The 14,167-nt window shown below is 42.8% G+C and overlaps 1 protein-coding gene across 3 annotated transcripts in view; it reads right to left on the bottom strand.

The window, feature by feature from the left end:
- The window catches only part of LOC122539019 (irregular chiasm C-roughest protein-like), a 179,072-nt gene that overhangs the window by 34,075 nt on the left and 130,830 nt on the right, over positions 1–14,167 (bottom strand). The window lies entirely within an intron of this gene.

The raw sequence follows: 14,167 nt of genomic DNA, 5'->3' as shown, positions 1-14,167 counted from the left end.
AACACACAAAAGAAGCCACGATACTCTTCAGTCTTCCCGCGAACCGTGCCACGGGTGTTTTTTTTTTTTTTTTTTCTTGTAAATTTTCGAAAGGATAGAAACGCAACGTTGCGTCGTTATATGTACAGGGTGGGCCGAAATTCGTAGGATGACTGAGCAAGGGGTGATTCTACGTCAAAAAATAAGAAAAAATTTGCTATAACATTTTTTTATCTGGGGCTCGGTTTTCGAGAAAATCGAGTTTAAAGTTTGTTCATCTTTGTGAATGATTTAGTTGTCTATTCTTCTACCGCGGTTGTTTCCGTCCGAGACAGTGTTTATAAACATTATTTATTGCGTGGTTAAAGCAGTAACACTTTGGTGTTTCTACTGATAATTAATTTTTTAATCCTTGTTACTACAATACAGTACACTATGACAAGTATTGTTTAAAATGTCCTCCTCGTTGCTGCGTGCATAAGTTTGCTCGACGAATTAATGATATCTCAACAGAATGTAAGCGGATATAGTTCTTTAATTTGTCGAATTCCCCTATAATCTTTTGCTTCAAATGTGTAATATTTGAAATATTGTCTTTATAAACTTGTTCTTTGATATGCTTCCATAAAAAAAAAAAAATCTAGAGACGTGAGATCCAGACACCAACGTACCTTACCACCGTGATCCAACACGAATACATTTGATTTAAAAAATTTTTAACCTCCCTCGTGCAATGTGGCGGTGCACCGTCATGTTGGAAAATCATACTCCTTATAGTAGCTAAGGGTACATCCTCTAACAACGAAGGCAATTCATTGCGTAAAAATTCAAAGATGAACAAACTTTAAAGTCAATTTCATCGAGTCCCAGATAAAAAAAAATGTTATACCAAATTTTTTTCTTATTTTTTGACGTAGAATCACCCTCTGTTATACTATGAATTTCAGCCCACCTTGTATATTAATACCGGTCTAGTCTGTATTTTCTTTGGACATTCTTTTCACTCTTTCTCTTTAGCCCCTCGGCTACTGTTGCCGCCTATAAGTGCCCGGCAAATGTTATTGACAATAATTGCAACAAAAGAATTCTTGGCGCGAGTTTTGCGAACTTATTAGAATCGTTGGTCGTTGCTACAATTTCAAAACTAACGCAGGCACTTCACGCAAAGCTTTCGGCTTTGCTTTCGCTACGCGCGTTTCTTTCATCTCACGCGTTTGAAACCGCTACTCGAAACTCAATCACACGCAATAAATAATCATCCGAAGTCCTCGTTCCCACGTTCGTCACGTACGTGTCTGGTTTCCGTTTATTTCGAGCAAAAGGACAAATCTGAATTAAATTCCAATTGCGAAATCTAACTTCGGCGTTTCGATCGAGCTGTCCGACACGTTCGAGAGGTGGATGAGAGTAGGAGAGGTAGGCCGATGAATTTTTAGGCGAGCCAGGTGTGGAGGGTACGCGCGGAATTCCGAAAAGTTCGCAAGTGGACCGCGTGCAAATTGAACCAGCCGGAGATTTTCACTTTATACGCGGCCGGTATCGCAATGTCGGCTAGTAGGAGCGAGGAACGGACAAACGACGAGGAGGAGGAGGAGTAGGAGGACACGGGGCAGGGAATGCGGGGTGCGCTCGGATAGAAAACCATTTACCCCCGTTGATTGAAACTAACGGTTTACGAGCGTCTGTCTGCTCGATCGTATCGTGTCGGCTCGTACGTAGGAAATTCCTCCGCCTGACGGTTTTATTTTGAAATCTCCGCATATACGTGTAAGCTGTCAGAAACAACGCGGCGGCTGTGCGGCGCACGAATCGACGCGAATTAGAACTGGCCCGTTGCCGGCAAGCTGATCTCTCTGATCTTTCTCCCTTCTACGACTATCTCCTGCGAGATATCTCTTTCCTCACCCTCCTCACCCTCATATCTTCTTCTCTGCTCGATGGTCCAAGGTCGTCGATCGTTGGATGCACCACGATGCCCGGAAGCGTCGCAACTTTACCCGCAAGGAAAGTATCTCTATCTCTCTGAACCGGCGATTATCGTCGCCAGCAACCAGACCAATCGCGTTCGAGTAAATTCGTCTGGCGCGTGATTTATTTGCACCGTCTCCCTTCGTCTCTCTTCTTCCCTCCCACTCCGTCCACCCATCCATCTATCTAGACATCTATCATTCTGTCTCCCGTCCTCTTACCCTCCCTCCACCCTCTCCCTCTCATCTATCCTATCCGTCCAATTCCCTGCCGCGTTTCTTTCTTTCGTTCCATTCATGCTTCAGCTTTCACGAGTCCGCGACGGACGGCGTGCGCGACGAGAGCACAATCGCGCTTTTCGACTCGAACGAAATCGAGAAGAACGAACCGGGGGGAGACGAGGCGAGCAAGCGGGAGCGGAGTTGACGTTTTTTGGGTGGACAAGAGGACTGTCCGCTGGTAAATGGGAAAACAGAATCGTCTCACTTGCAACGTTCGACGACCTTGCGATCGAAACTCTCGCTTTCGTTTCTCCGCTTTCGCGCGGAGTATTTTTGACGGAGTATTTTTGATCATCTTTTTTTTGTTACCGTTTCGACGATCCTTTACTGTTCTTCGATTCAGACAGATTTTCAGGGGGATTTTTATCGGTGAAAGAAAGAAACGAAACGAGGAAAACGGAATCGAAAGGCCAGAGCGAAGAAGAAAGGACTTTGTGAAAAGTGGAAATTGTCGCGACTGTGACTTTATTCCGCAGGGATAAAATTCCTCTTTCTCAACGAGCAAAAACTTGTAGTCGAGGAACGTTTGAAATTTGATTCAATACAAACTGAAACAGAGGCAATTATTCTTCGTCGAATGATACAACAAACTGTGTGTTACTTCGCGCAGAAGAATGTAGAGAAGTACTCGTCGTAAGACAAAGTATCCAGAGAACGGATCGTTTTAAGCGAATTACATTTTTTTCAGTCGCGCTTCATTTGAATCGAAAAGCCACTCTTGTTCTGTACCAGAATTCCAAGACGAAATATACTGACCACGGCGTTAGTATACCTTTACGAATGCTAACTAGTTTAAATGTTCATCTTAGGAGGGTTTGCCTTTTTTTATATTATTATACTATTGTCTATATTATTATATTTTTTTATATATTATTATACTATTGTCTATATTATTATATTTTTTTATTAATGTTATACTTAATACATGCTTTTTTTTATATTATTATACTATTGTCTATATTATTATATTTTTTTATATATTATTATACTATTGTCTATATCATTATATTTTTTTTATTAATGTTATACTTAATACATGCCTTTTTTTATATAATTATACTATTGCCTATATTATTATTTTTTTATTAGTGTTATACTTAATTATAACACTAATGACCTTCCAAACATTGTCGACTGTCTTTTGGCTTGGAGTATAGTGTGCGCGCATGTGTGTGTGAGATGTAAGCGAGGCGAGTGTCATAGCGTCTGAGACGAGACAACTCTTTTGATCCAATTTTCGAAATTATCGTGGGTAAAGACAATGCAAATAATTTTAACGTAAGCGGTTTAAAATAAATGTAAAGAAAGCTTATTAATTCAGGAATTAACAGATACTGAAAAAAGTCAGACTGAAAGATAGTGAAAAATAAGACTCTCACGCTATTACAACTTGCTACACGTTATAATACTTTCCAGATCTGTACGCTCTCGCGACTAAATAATTTTCTCTGCAGCTGGTAACCTCCAGGTTCTTTGCACACTCGCGCAACCATACCCTCATAAAACTCGGGCGATTAGGCAAATAATCCCAAGTCTCTGGTTTCTTTTTCACTGCGACAATCGCATCGGACACGCAGCAGGCAGCGACAATTGCCTCGCTGTTAGGCCGCTTAGCAAGAAAGAATACCTAGGCAATTTCCAAGGTTTCCTCACCCCACGTTACATTGAAAAACGAAACAACGTTTCAAGCGCGAAGTCCGATTCGTTTAAATCAAACGATAGCGTGAATCATTCAGTTGCATTTCAACGTATTCTCTCAATAGAAGCCGGCGCGCATCGCGCTCGCCCAACCACTTACGCCACATTAATCCGGCAAACGGCATACTATTTACGCGGTCTACGTGGACACTGCTGTTTCAACGCAGCCGGCGGAAAGTGGATCAACGAACGTGGCGCGCTTTCTTCCGCGAGATGCAAATATTCATAGGGGTTTCGCGGGGCTTACTGGCCAAGGAGGCAATAAACATCGCGTCTCGTTTCCCCACCGTTTTACGTGTGTCTCGCGGGTGAATGCGGCGCGAGATGTGTATTAGCGTGCGCCGCTGGAAAAGAGAAAGGATTTTCAGCCGCGGAGTCCGACGTTCGTTCCGCGGCAATATCACGGGAAATTGGACGCGAAACGTTTCGCGGTGGCGATAAAGGCGCGCGTTATCGTGCGCCAGACTAGACGCCGCGCCGCGAGAGACGAACAAATAGAATTTTCATTCCCGCTCGTTATTGCATTCTGCTCGTTTGTTTGCCCGTTCTTTATAGCGGTGTAGTTTTGATCTACGATCGAGAAACGGAAGAGTGAAATATCGGAACAGTGTCTGGCACTATGTACCAATTTTCGACTCGGGCTTCAGGCGGATACCTCTGTGTGGACTCGTAACGCCGAAAACTTATCGTTGAAATTTAATTGAGTCACGTTGCAGGAGTTTATCGTGCTCTTCTTCTAATTCATCCGAAATTCTCTCTCTCTCTCTCTCTCGCGTGCGCGCGCGCGAATTTAGAATCGAACGGCAACGAGAATGTCGGCAGCTGAATTTTTCTTCGTACACGCCAGATCTAATCCTTCGTTCCGATACAAACCGAACGACGAAAAACAATATGAAATAGTCGAGAACCGAGTATTATCGATCGATAAGTTGCGGCAAGGGTAGGGGCTTTCTCTTCTCAAGAATTCGCCGTCTGACTGCGTCTTTTCACACGCTCTTTTGTACGGTTAAGGTCCAAGGTACGTAACACTTATGACAATTTTATTATTTGAGTAATTTTACCCACGAATGTTGATAATGTCCCTTTTAGGGACATGCTAATATTTGTGAACAGATTTTTTGCGACATGAAGCATACAAAAAATAAAGTAAGAACAAAAATTTTATTGTATTACATTAGAAACAATATAGATGAACTGGTATCTAAGAAAACAATCTCAGTGTACTCGTTGAAGGTAGTTTTTAAGTATTTAAAGTATTTTGTACAATCATGACAAATCAGAATAGTAATATTTTAAGTACAATTTTTTGTACAATCATGACAAATCAGAACAGTTAATATAATATAATAATAGTAATATTTTAATAGTGATATTTTAAGTACGTATGAATAGTAATATTTTAAGTACATATAATATTTTAAGTACAATTTTTTGTACAATCATGACAAATCAGAATAGTTAAACAGTTATTCAAAGAAATTACAGTCGAAGTCAAAATTGTTAAGTTAACAATAAATCGTAGGAGTAGTAAGATAGTGAGTGGTCCTTGGAACTTCAAATGGATATACGCAAAATCGACACCAGTCATGACTGTTCAACGCGATACAAAAATAACTGGCAGTCTCGCTGGCTCGCGAGTGCAGCTCGCGAACGGATTCCGTCGCATTCTACAGGACAATAATTAGCGCTCCTCCGGAGCTCATTCAGCCAACTTTCGGCAACTCCTGCGGAAGGAGGTCGGCGGGGATCGCATTTCCTCGCCCGTGCCGTTTCAGTAATTACTCGTGCGCGCACGCCGTTGCTCGTATTCCTCGAAAACGACGACGACGACGACGACGGCGACCAATGACTCGGAGAATCAGCTCAAAACTTAACTTTGGCGAACGCAACTTTCGCATAAACAAAGCTGACGGTCATCAGAACGACTGCAAGTCTCGCGTCGAGAGTCCAAATTCCCCGAGCGTTCGTCGTTCTTATTCGCTGAGAGGGATCGAAGGGGAATTGGAAAAAGAGATATCGTTGCACGATTTTATTGTTTTCCAGTGGTTTTCTATTGTGTGTGTAGAAACATTTTCGAAGCTTCTCGAAAGCCTCGGCGATGAGAATCGAAAATATTTTCTAACGTTGCTCGAATGACTTTGAGTCGTACATTTTTAACGATCGGACCAGCTCGTAAGGTATTTAGATTGGAAGTGCATTTTAAAACGTCTTGTAGGTGTCATATTTGCGGCACGACGACGTTCGATTTGATATTTTTAAATTAGATTGATTGGATCTAATAAATTATTAGATGTTAAAATTCTATCTTTGTTTGTCGATGTCAATTATCCGGCGAATTTGAAAATTTTTCTATCCCATTGGTGTTGAATTTTTTATTTTTCTTTCGCGCCATGTCGCGCTGTATTTAGAACATTACATATCTAAGAACTAAATCGAATCGAAAAATATCCAGCCACGAGGTTTCCTCGTCAATATTTACATTATTGTGAATTTTTCGCTCAAGTATCTAAAATTTATAAATATACGAATAAAATCTGTCAAACTCTCCAATATTCCAAACTAATCACTTAATATAATCTGTCAGAGTCTCCATTTGCGTAATATCAACATTATTACGTATTTTCGTAAACTGTTCGTCTAATCTCTTAACTCGTATCCAATCTTCATGGGTCACCCGTCGGTCAAAATTAAACAAATTAGCCAAGATTCGCCCGATCGTGTGCATCGTATTGTTAGATACACGAGTCTCACCGGATACACGGGCAAGTTGCGACCAAGTCGCCATAGTTGGTCCGTGCGCGCGCGCAAGTTGGCGAACAGCTTTCAGTAAAAGTTTGACGCATTCGTGAGAGAAACGGAGTATTCACGGTGTGGCCGGCGCGGACGCGTGAAACGGGACGGGACGACCAACGTTCAATTCAGAGGTTAGAAATCCTTGCTTTTCGAGATACAATTCCAGAAATTTCCGACCACGTGTTCGGACAAAGGGCGGACAAAGGGAGGGAGGAAGGAAGGAAGGCAGGCTCGAGGATCGAGGAAAACGGACGGGCGGATAGCGGGAGAGACGGCAAACCCTTTGCCGCGAGGAGAAGGTACGCTGGAAGAGCTTTAACGACTAACTGGATGCGGCGAAACAATGCATCACGAACAATTAGTTGGTACGGGAGCAGTCGGTGATATTACAAACGGCCATAATTAATTTTAATTATACGGAACAGGTAACGAGCACTCCACTACAGACAACTATGATTAATTGCGCGTAGCCAGGCTTGGAAGGCATAGATCGTTGCTACCTGGATCCGCTTGCGAACCGCCCGGCGAAGTGTTGCGCGTTTAGGTTAACCCACGCGTCTTAATAGTTCACTCGTCTTGCTGTCACCGGTATTTTCCAAGCTTATCCCCGCCGTTTTATAGGCCACGTCCATTATCAGATAGGAGACCGGTATTACGGTTAATGCGGATGGTTAATCGACTGTCACGCCCGTGAGCGATTTTAAATAGCAATTTCACGCTGAGCTCGTATCTCTTTCGACGCCCCGACATTTCCACACGCATACCGATGGAAATCGGTAAAAATCGACGCTCGGGTTCGAGAGTTTGTTCGTTCACAGGGAGGGAAATTCTAGTTGAAGAGTCGGTTGGAATTGCCCGATTGATTCGAGCTCTGCCGTTTGAAAAACCAACGGCGAAAAACCACTTCTCTTCGATTTCAACTTCGAGGAACCCGGTTCCAGTTTGGGATCGTTTAACACGGGAAGAGCGCCTTAAAAGGGGTACCGAAAGACGATCGAACACCGTTTTCCGATCTACTTGCGGCTCGCGTTTCCATACACGTTTCCTCTAGCCAAAGACTATTCCTCGAGGAACTGGCTCGCGAAATTCTTGGAAAATTTCGAAGGCTAAGCCAAGGGAGCAATATTCGGAAATTTCGAAATGAAGACTTCGCCGGGGTCCAATAATCGGGACGCGAGAAGTTTGCATAAATTGCGCAAATAGCAGGGGATCGCATCGCTCGCATTTTTTCCCGGAACGAACGATGCGATTATGCTCGCGCGCGTGTACATAGATGATATGTACATGAACGCGTTCACGTGCAGTGTACGAGTGGAGAGCACCGTCGTTTCATACACATAACTAAAACGAATAATCCAGATTTGCCGTGGCGGTATGTCAATCAGCACGGCTATTACCGTCATTATTATTTCGGTTAATTGGATCGCAATTTTCCGTTACATTCGCCTACACTGGGAATTATATGGCATTATCGTTTTGAATCTCGCCGCGCGGGGCGAGACCGCATCGCTGTCGCCACCGCGGCCACCGTGTGCCCATTTCCTAGTCTTTTTTCTTCCTTTCTCTCTCTCTCTCTCCCTCTCTCTTTCTCTTTTTGCTTTCCTCTGCTGCTTCTTTTTTCGGACGCTTCTTTTTTTGTCGTCCCGTATAATTACACCGTCAACGGAATCGCGAACGTTCCACTAAAAAGAAATGGTACAAATGGAACCATTCAAAAGAAGGCAAAAATAGAAGAAGAAGAAGTAAAAGGAAAAAAAGAAGAAACGAAAACGGTTTCGATGACGAGACGTTAGAGCCACGGCTGTTATTAAAGGGAAACTGTAACGTTGCATGTTTGCTTAACGGCGCGTTAAGTAGCTCCGTTTCTTCGCGGCACCTTCCGCGATCGACAATTAGCCATTATGAAATGCTAATATTCTCGCGATAACGCTGTATGTATCGCGAGATCGCGTTACCGGTGGCGAGCCAACCCTCCGGTCGATCGAGTAGATGGTATCCATTAAACGACGTCGATGTGTTCGTTATTGAAAGTATCGGGTCGTGCTGCGCCGAGTACGGGGGACGCTTGTTTTTACAGATGAAATCGCTGGAGGTTTCGCAGTGAATCGTCGCTACGCGATGGTGTCGCATCGATTCTGGCCGAATCACCGATATCACCGTGTGTGGATGTGTATGTGTGTAATCACGAATCTCTTGGCGCAAACCCACTAATCCTTTAATCAGGAACGTAGTTCTGGCTGGGCTGGCATAATCGTCGACCGTTTGGTGCCGCAACTGGGCAAACAACGTCTGTACCAACGGAGAGGCCAGGGCTACGCGTAGCATTTATTGCTACGGTAAATCAAACGGATCTCGATAATGCACAGTTGACCTTACCTATAAGTGGCAGGTTTGCGTCGTAAATTGCGAAACGGCCGTGGTAATTTCTTAGCTCCGGCCTGCGGGCCAATCGATACCTTGACTTTTCCTTGACTCGGTAAAAGTAACAGTACGTAAGTCGGGAAACAAAACACGATTACCTCGGTGTCGCGCGAATCGAAGCGCCAGTCGAAACGCGAAATCCAGTTGGTCGCCGGTAATTGCATCGGTTAACGATCGCGCCGCGATCCAATCGAGAGAGAGAGAGAGAGAGAGAGAGAGAGAGAGAGAGAGAGAGACAGAGTGATTAAAAAGCGAGTGTATCTTTGACTGTTTCGTCGACAATACTGTCGACGGCCATCGAGAAATTTTCAAGCCGGAACGCGAACGATAATTACGGTACGCGCGCGTTCGGAGCTGGGCGAGTTATCGCGGCGAAAGGGAACAAAGCCCTCCTACGGAGAATAAATCAGCGAGCCATTGATAATGCATCGCGACAATGGGCGTGCAGGCTGTTTCGTTAACGAATTTCGAATATCTCCATCCGTCGTGGATATATAGTTTTTTTATGGTTCTCGTGTTGCGAGCACGTGGAACGGGAAACACGTTTCGAGCTTCTCTCGCGCTTTTTCTCGGGCAAAAGGCGCGGGAGTTACTCGTGAACTTTAAATGGAATTTAAAATTAATGAATTATTAATCTGAATAAGTTTCACTGGTGTTATACGCGTCAAAAGTTTCGGAAGGTATAACTCTTATAATCTTCATTCTAAGTGGAAAGTGCTTCCCACAGGATGATGTGCGACTCTTCGTATACACGGTTTCTTTACGCTCCGGCGCATTAACCCTCCCTGCGCCGGGTCAATTTTGATCCCCATTTTTTTTTTTTTTTGTTCTCTTTACCCCGTTCAATGTGTTCGTCGATCGTTGTGAGCCGCTAGCTATACGTCGTCGCATTAGTATCGATTCGTCTCGCTCGCTCTCTCGCGTTCACTCTCCTCGTCGTGCAACGAGCAACGATAAGAAAACGGCACGTTTGATCGGCCGCGCACGCAACCGAGCAAACAACTGAGAAACACTGTATTTCACAGCTCGTATCTATCGAACGACCAACAGGGAAACCCTCGTGTATCCTTGTTAGTATGTCCCTACAGCGTTTTCTGTTTTTTACACAAATATTTGCTTTCCGCGCTGTTCTAACTTTCTGCAGTTTTCCTGCAGTCCTGTTGCTCGCTCCACCGTGTGCAAACGCTCTACCTCTGTTCGATCTCGCGCGAGCTACGAAAGCACACGTCTGGCACGCGCGGTGAAGGATTTCGAGAATGATCCTTTTCTCCAAATCTTTCATTTTCACATCTCTATTCTCTTTTCGTTTCTTTCTTTCTCCTGTTACCTTTCGTCTTATCTTCGCGTTCCGTTTCCGCCTCTACCGTTCGAATATAAAATTCATGATGAACTGCGGCGGTGATATCGCGTATTTTCGTCCGGTTATTTTCGTAACAACGGTGAGTGTGTATGTGTATGTGTGTGTGTGTGTGAGTGTGTGTGTTTTACAAATTTATCTCATATTTTTTCCGAATAAAGCGTACATCTGCGCGTCATAAATATGCATTGTTTTCTTTTCCATTCAAACATTGATTAACAACGGTTCCCAATCGGCGGCAAAATAGATATTGAATATCGTAATTTACCGTATCAAGAGGTGGAAATGGGGAGAAAAAAAAAAAAAAAAAACGAAATAAAAGTTTTTATTTTCAAACGCGGAGGTATCAATTTTTCAAACGCGGATCGAAAAGAGGCGATCGGGACGCTGGCTTCTCGCTCGCTCGTCGTTTCCATCGGCGCGACGAAGGCGCCGTGAAAGTACAAACAACGGGGCATTTCGTTACACGTTTCATAAAGTCGTTTTTCACAGGACGGCACGCTCCTTTCGAAACAATTTCAAGAGTTATATTACGCGGATTAATACATCTTGAATGAGGCGCATTTCCCGGGCAACTCCATTCGAAGTTTTTCATTTTACATACAGTGCAAAATTCCCTGCTGTACCGTGGGCCGGCGCTCCGCGAAATATTCATGCCGACATCGCGCTCCTGCGCGTTACCAGCGTTACTCGAAACGGTTTTTTAAATAATGCATGCATTAAAATCAGCTGGAGCGGGTGGGGGGGGGGGATGTGCTCCTTCTTAGCTCGCACATCGAGGCAAATACGCGTCTGACAATGAACGATCCGTCTTTGCTTCTTTCCCCGCTGCGTCTGACTCGCGTTGGATGGTAACCGTCGATCGCGCATACTCCCTCTGTAACTTTCGATGCATGCGTTATTTTCTCTTATTCTGATCGATGCGAGTACGCCGCATGCAAAAAAGATGCAAAAATCGCTTCGTGTTATTCCGCCCCGCGTTATTCCCCCGTAACTTTCCTTTTACATTCTCGCAAGAAGTTCTCCGCGATACGCTCGAATTTCTCAACGTTCGAAAACGGAAGCGCTACCGGTTCGTGTTCTCATTCAATTTCAAATTCAAAGCGAGGAAGGAAGAAGGACGGAACAGTCGATCTTGCGTTACGGCGGAGCGCTCTCTCTCTCTCTTTCTCTCTCTAGTTATTTATCGATAGACGGACAATGAGCATATCTCCCTCTTTGTTTTTAATCCAGCGTTCGAAATTTTAATGGAGCACATGAAAATGTATATCCCGCGCGTCGCGCTGCTCTTTTTGCCACGTATGTATGCATTACATTTATCGAAATGAAATTTTAGATCGTGCCCGATTAAATGAACCACCGATTGAATCCATTTATCTAAATATGAATTTTCATTACACGAACGATACATTCGATCGGACTCCTATCACGAGAGAGCTCTAATTGAATTGTGCGAACGTTGTTTATCCACTGATGGATTCAAACAGATATTCTGTCCCTCGAATATTTGGAAATACCAGTCTCGCCCGGTGAAAAAAGAAAGAACGTCTGCTTAAATCCTTTCGCTGCGATCCAGTCCGCTCCATATATCAAAATGTACACATTGATCGAATCATTTTCTAAGTTCTTAATCTGTTTTGAAATAGAATCTTTTTTGAATTTTCTGGTAACATTTTGACAAGGGTCTAGAATGCCTTTTTTTTAAAACAAATTTTAATTTCTCAACTTAACCTAATATAATATAATTAATTTCTCAACTTAACCTAATGTAATTTTTCAAATTTAACCTTAAATTTTTAGGAGATTAATGGTTGTACCTATAACCGGTCTTTTCCGGATTGCGACAGATTCAGAAAGACTTTTTATTACAACGATTTCTTATCGTATGAGTATTTCAATGTTGAATCTTTTTTGAATTTCTCGATAATACTTTGACAAAGGTCTGAAATATATTTTTTTTTAAACAAACTTTAATTCTTAATACTTCTCAACCTAACATAATCTAATTTTTCAAATTTAATCTTAAATTTTTAGGAGATTAATGGTTGTACCTATAACCGGTCTTTTTCGAATTGCGACAGATTGAGAAAGACATTTTATTACAACGATTTCTTATCGTATGAATATTTCACTTTGAATCTTTTTTGAATTTCTCGATAATACTTTGACAAAGGTCTGAAATATTTTTTTTTAAAACAAACTTTAATTCTTAATACTTCTCAATCTAACTTAATCTAATTTTTCAAATTTAATCTTAAACTTTTAGGAGATTAATGGTTGTACCTATGACCGGTCTTTTCCGGATTGCGACAGATTCAGAAAGAATTTTTATTACGATGATTTCTTATCGTATGAATATTTCACTGTTGAATCTTTCTTGAATTTCTCGGTAACACTTTGACAAGAGTTTGAAATGTTTTTTTTTTTAAACAAATTTTAATTCTTAATACTTCTCAATTTAACTTAATCTAATTTTTCAAATTTAACCTTAAATTTTTAGGAGATTTTTGATTGTACCTATAATCGGTCTTTTCCCAATTGCGACAGATTGAGAAAGACTTTTTATTACAACGATTTTTTTATCGTATGAATATTTCACTGTTGAATCTTTTTTCTCGGTAAAACTTTGACAAGGGTTTGAAATGTTTTTTTTTTTTTGTTTCTAAACAAACTTTAATTCTTGAATAAAAATTTAATCTCAAATTTTTAAGAAATCAACACTTGTACCTATAGCTGGTCTCTTCCGAATTGCAATAGATTGAGAAAGAAATATTCCACTGTCGAATAAAGAAAATAGAAAAACTCGTCTCAATGGCTGAAGCGTACTTCTAACATGTGATTACTCCAATACGTCAATAAACGCCGTATACATCCAGCGTTCGTAATGAAAGCAAAAAAGTTCGTTCGCGTATCGACGAAACAGAAACAACAAGCACACCATGAACGGGCAATAATTCGCGAGTGAAGTTGGTACATAATAGCTTAGGCCTGCGAGAGCTAGTAATAGTTAGGCGAGCGAACGAGCGCCGGACGAGCCAGTCGTGACATTAATCGCATCTGTAAATTTCAGGGAAGCGCGGCCGGCATAGCTCCGCATTTGGAACGCAGCGAGGTGTAGGAGCGAGTGCCAGGTAGAGCGCTTAGTAGCTTGCTCGACGACGCGATAACGATGGATGCTGGTTGCTCGACGCTGTCGATCTTTCCACCAGCGGTGGAGCATCGAACTCCGCAAAATCGGGAATTGGAAACGACGGCAGCCGGGAGTCAGCGATTAGGGGCTTCCCTCGGCTTTGCCCCGTTTCTTCCGCCGAAACTTCTCGCCGGCGAACGTTAGATAAAGACGTCCGTTCCTCTTTGGACGTTAAACGTTTCCCCGTGGAACGTCTCGATCCACGGAGATGGTTTTTTAATCCTCGCCCAATGCCGAGGGGATAACTTACCCGGCGGATAATGGAAATTCAGGCAGCGTTGCAACCGATTTCGAGGCGCTCGTCGGCGGTGCGGCTTTGTGCGACACGTCACGTGGAATCACGAGGAAGTGACGAGAGGAACGATCTTCCGTGAAAACGTCGTCGTTCGGACGACGAAAGTTCGCCAAACGCGGAGCCAAACTTTGCGATAGCCTTTTAATCGGTTCTTGCGAAAGAACTACAAGTCGACGCGAAACGGA

Source organism: Frieseomelitta varia, unplaced genomic scaffold (genome assembly GCF_011392965.1).
Source record: "Frieseomelitta varia isolate USP_RPSP 00005682 unplaced genomic scaffold, Fvar_1.2 scaffold_188, whole genome shotgun sequence".
Taxonomy (NCBI): domain Eukaryota; kingdom Metazoa; phylum Arthropoda; class Insecta; order Hymenoptera; family Apidae; genus Frieseomelitta; species Frieseomelitta varia.
Note: the sequence above shows the minus strand (reverse complement) of the source record. Positions and strands in the feature narration are given on the sequence as shown.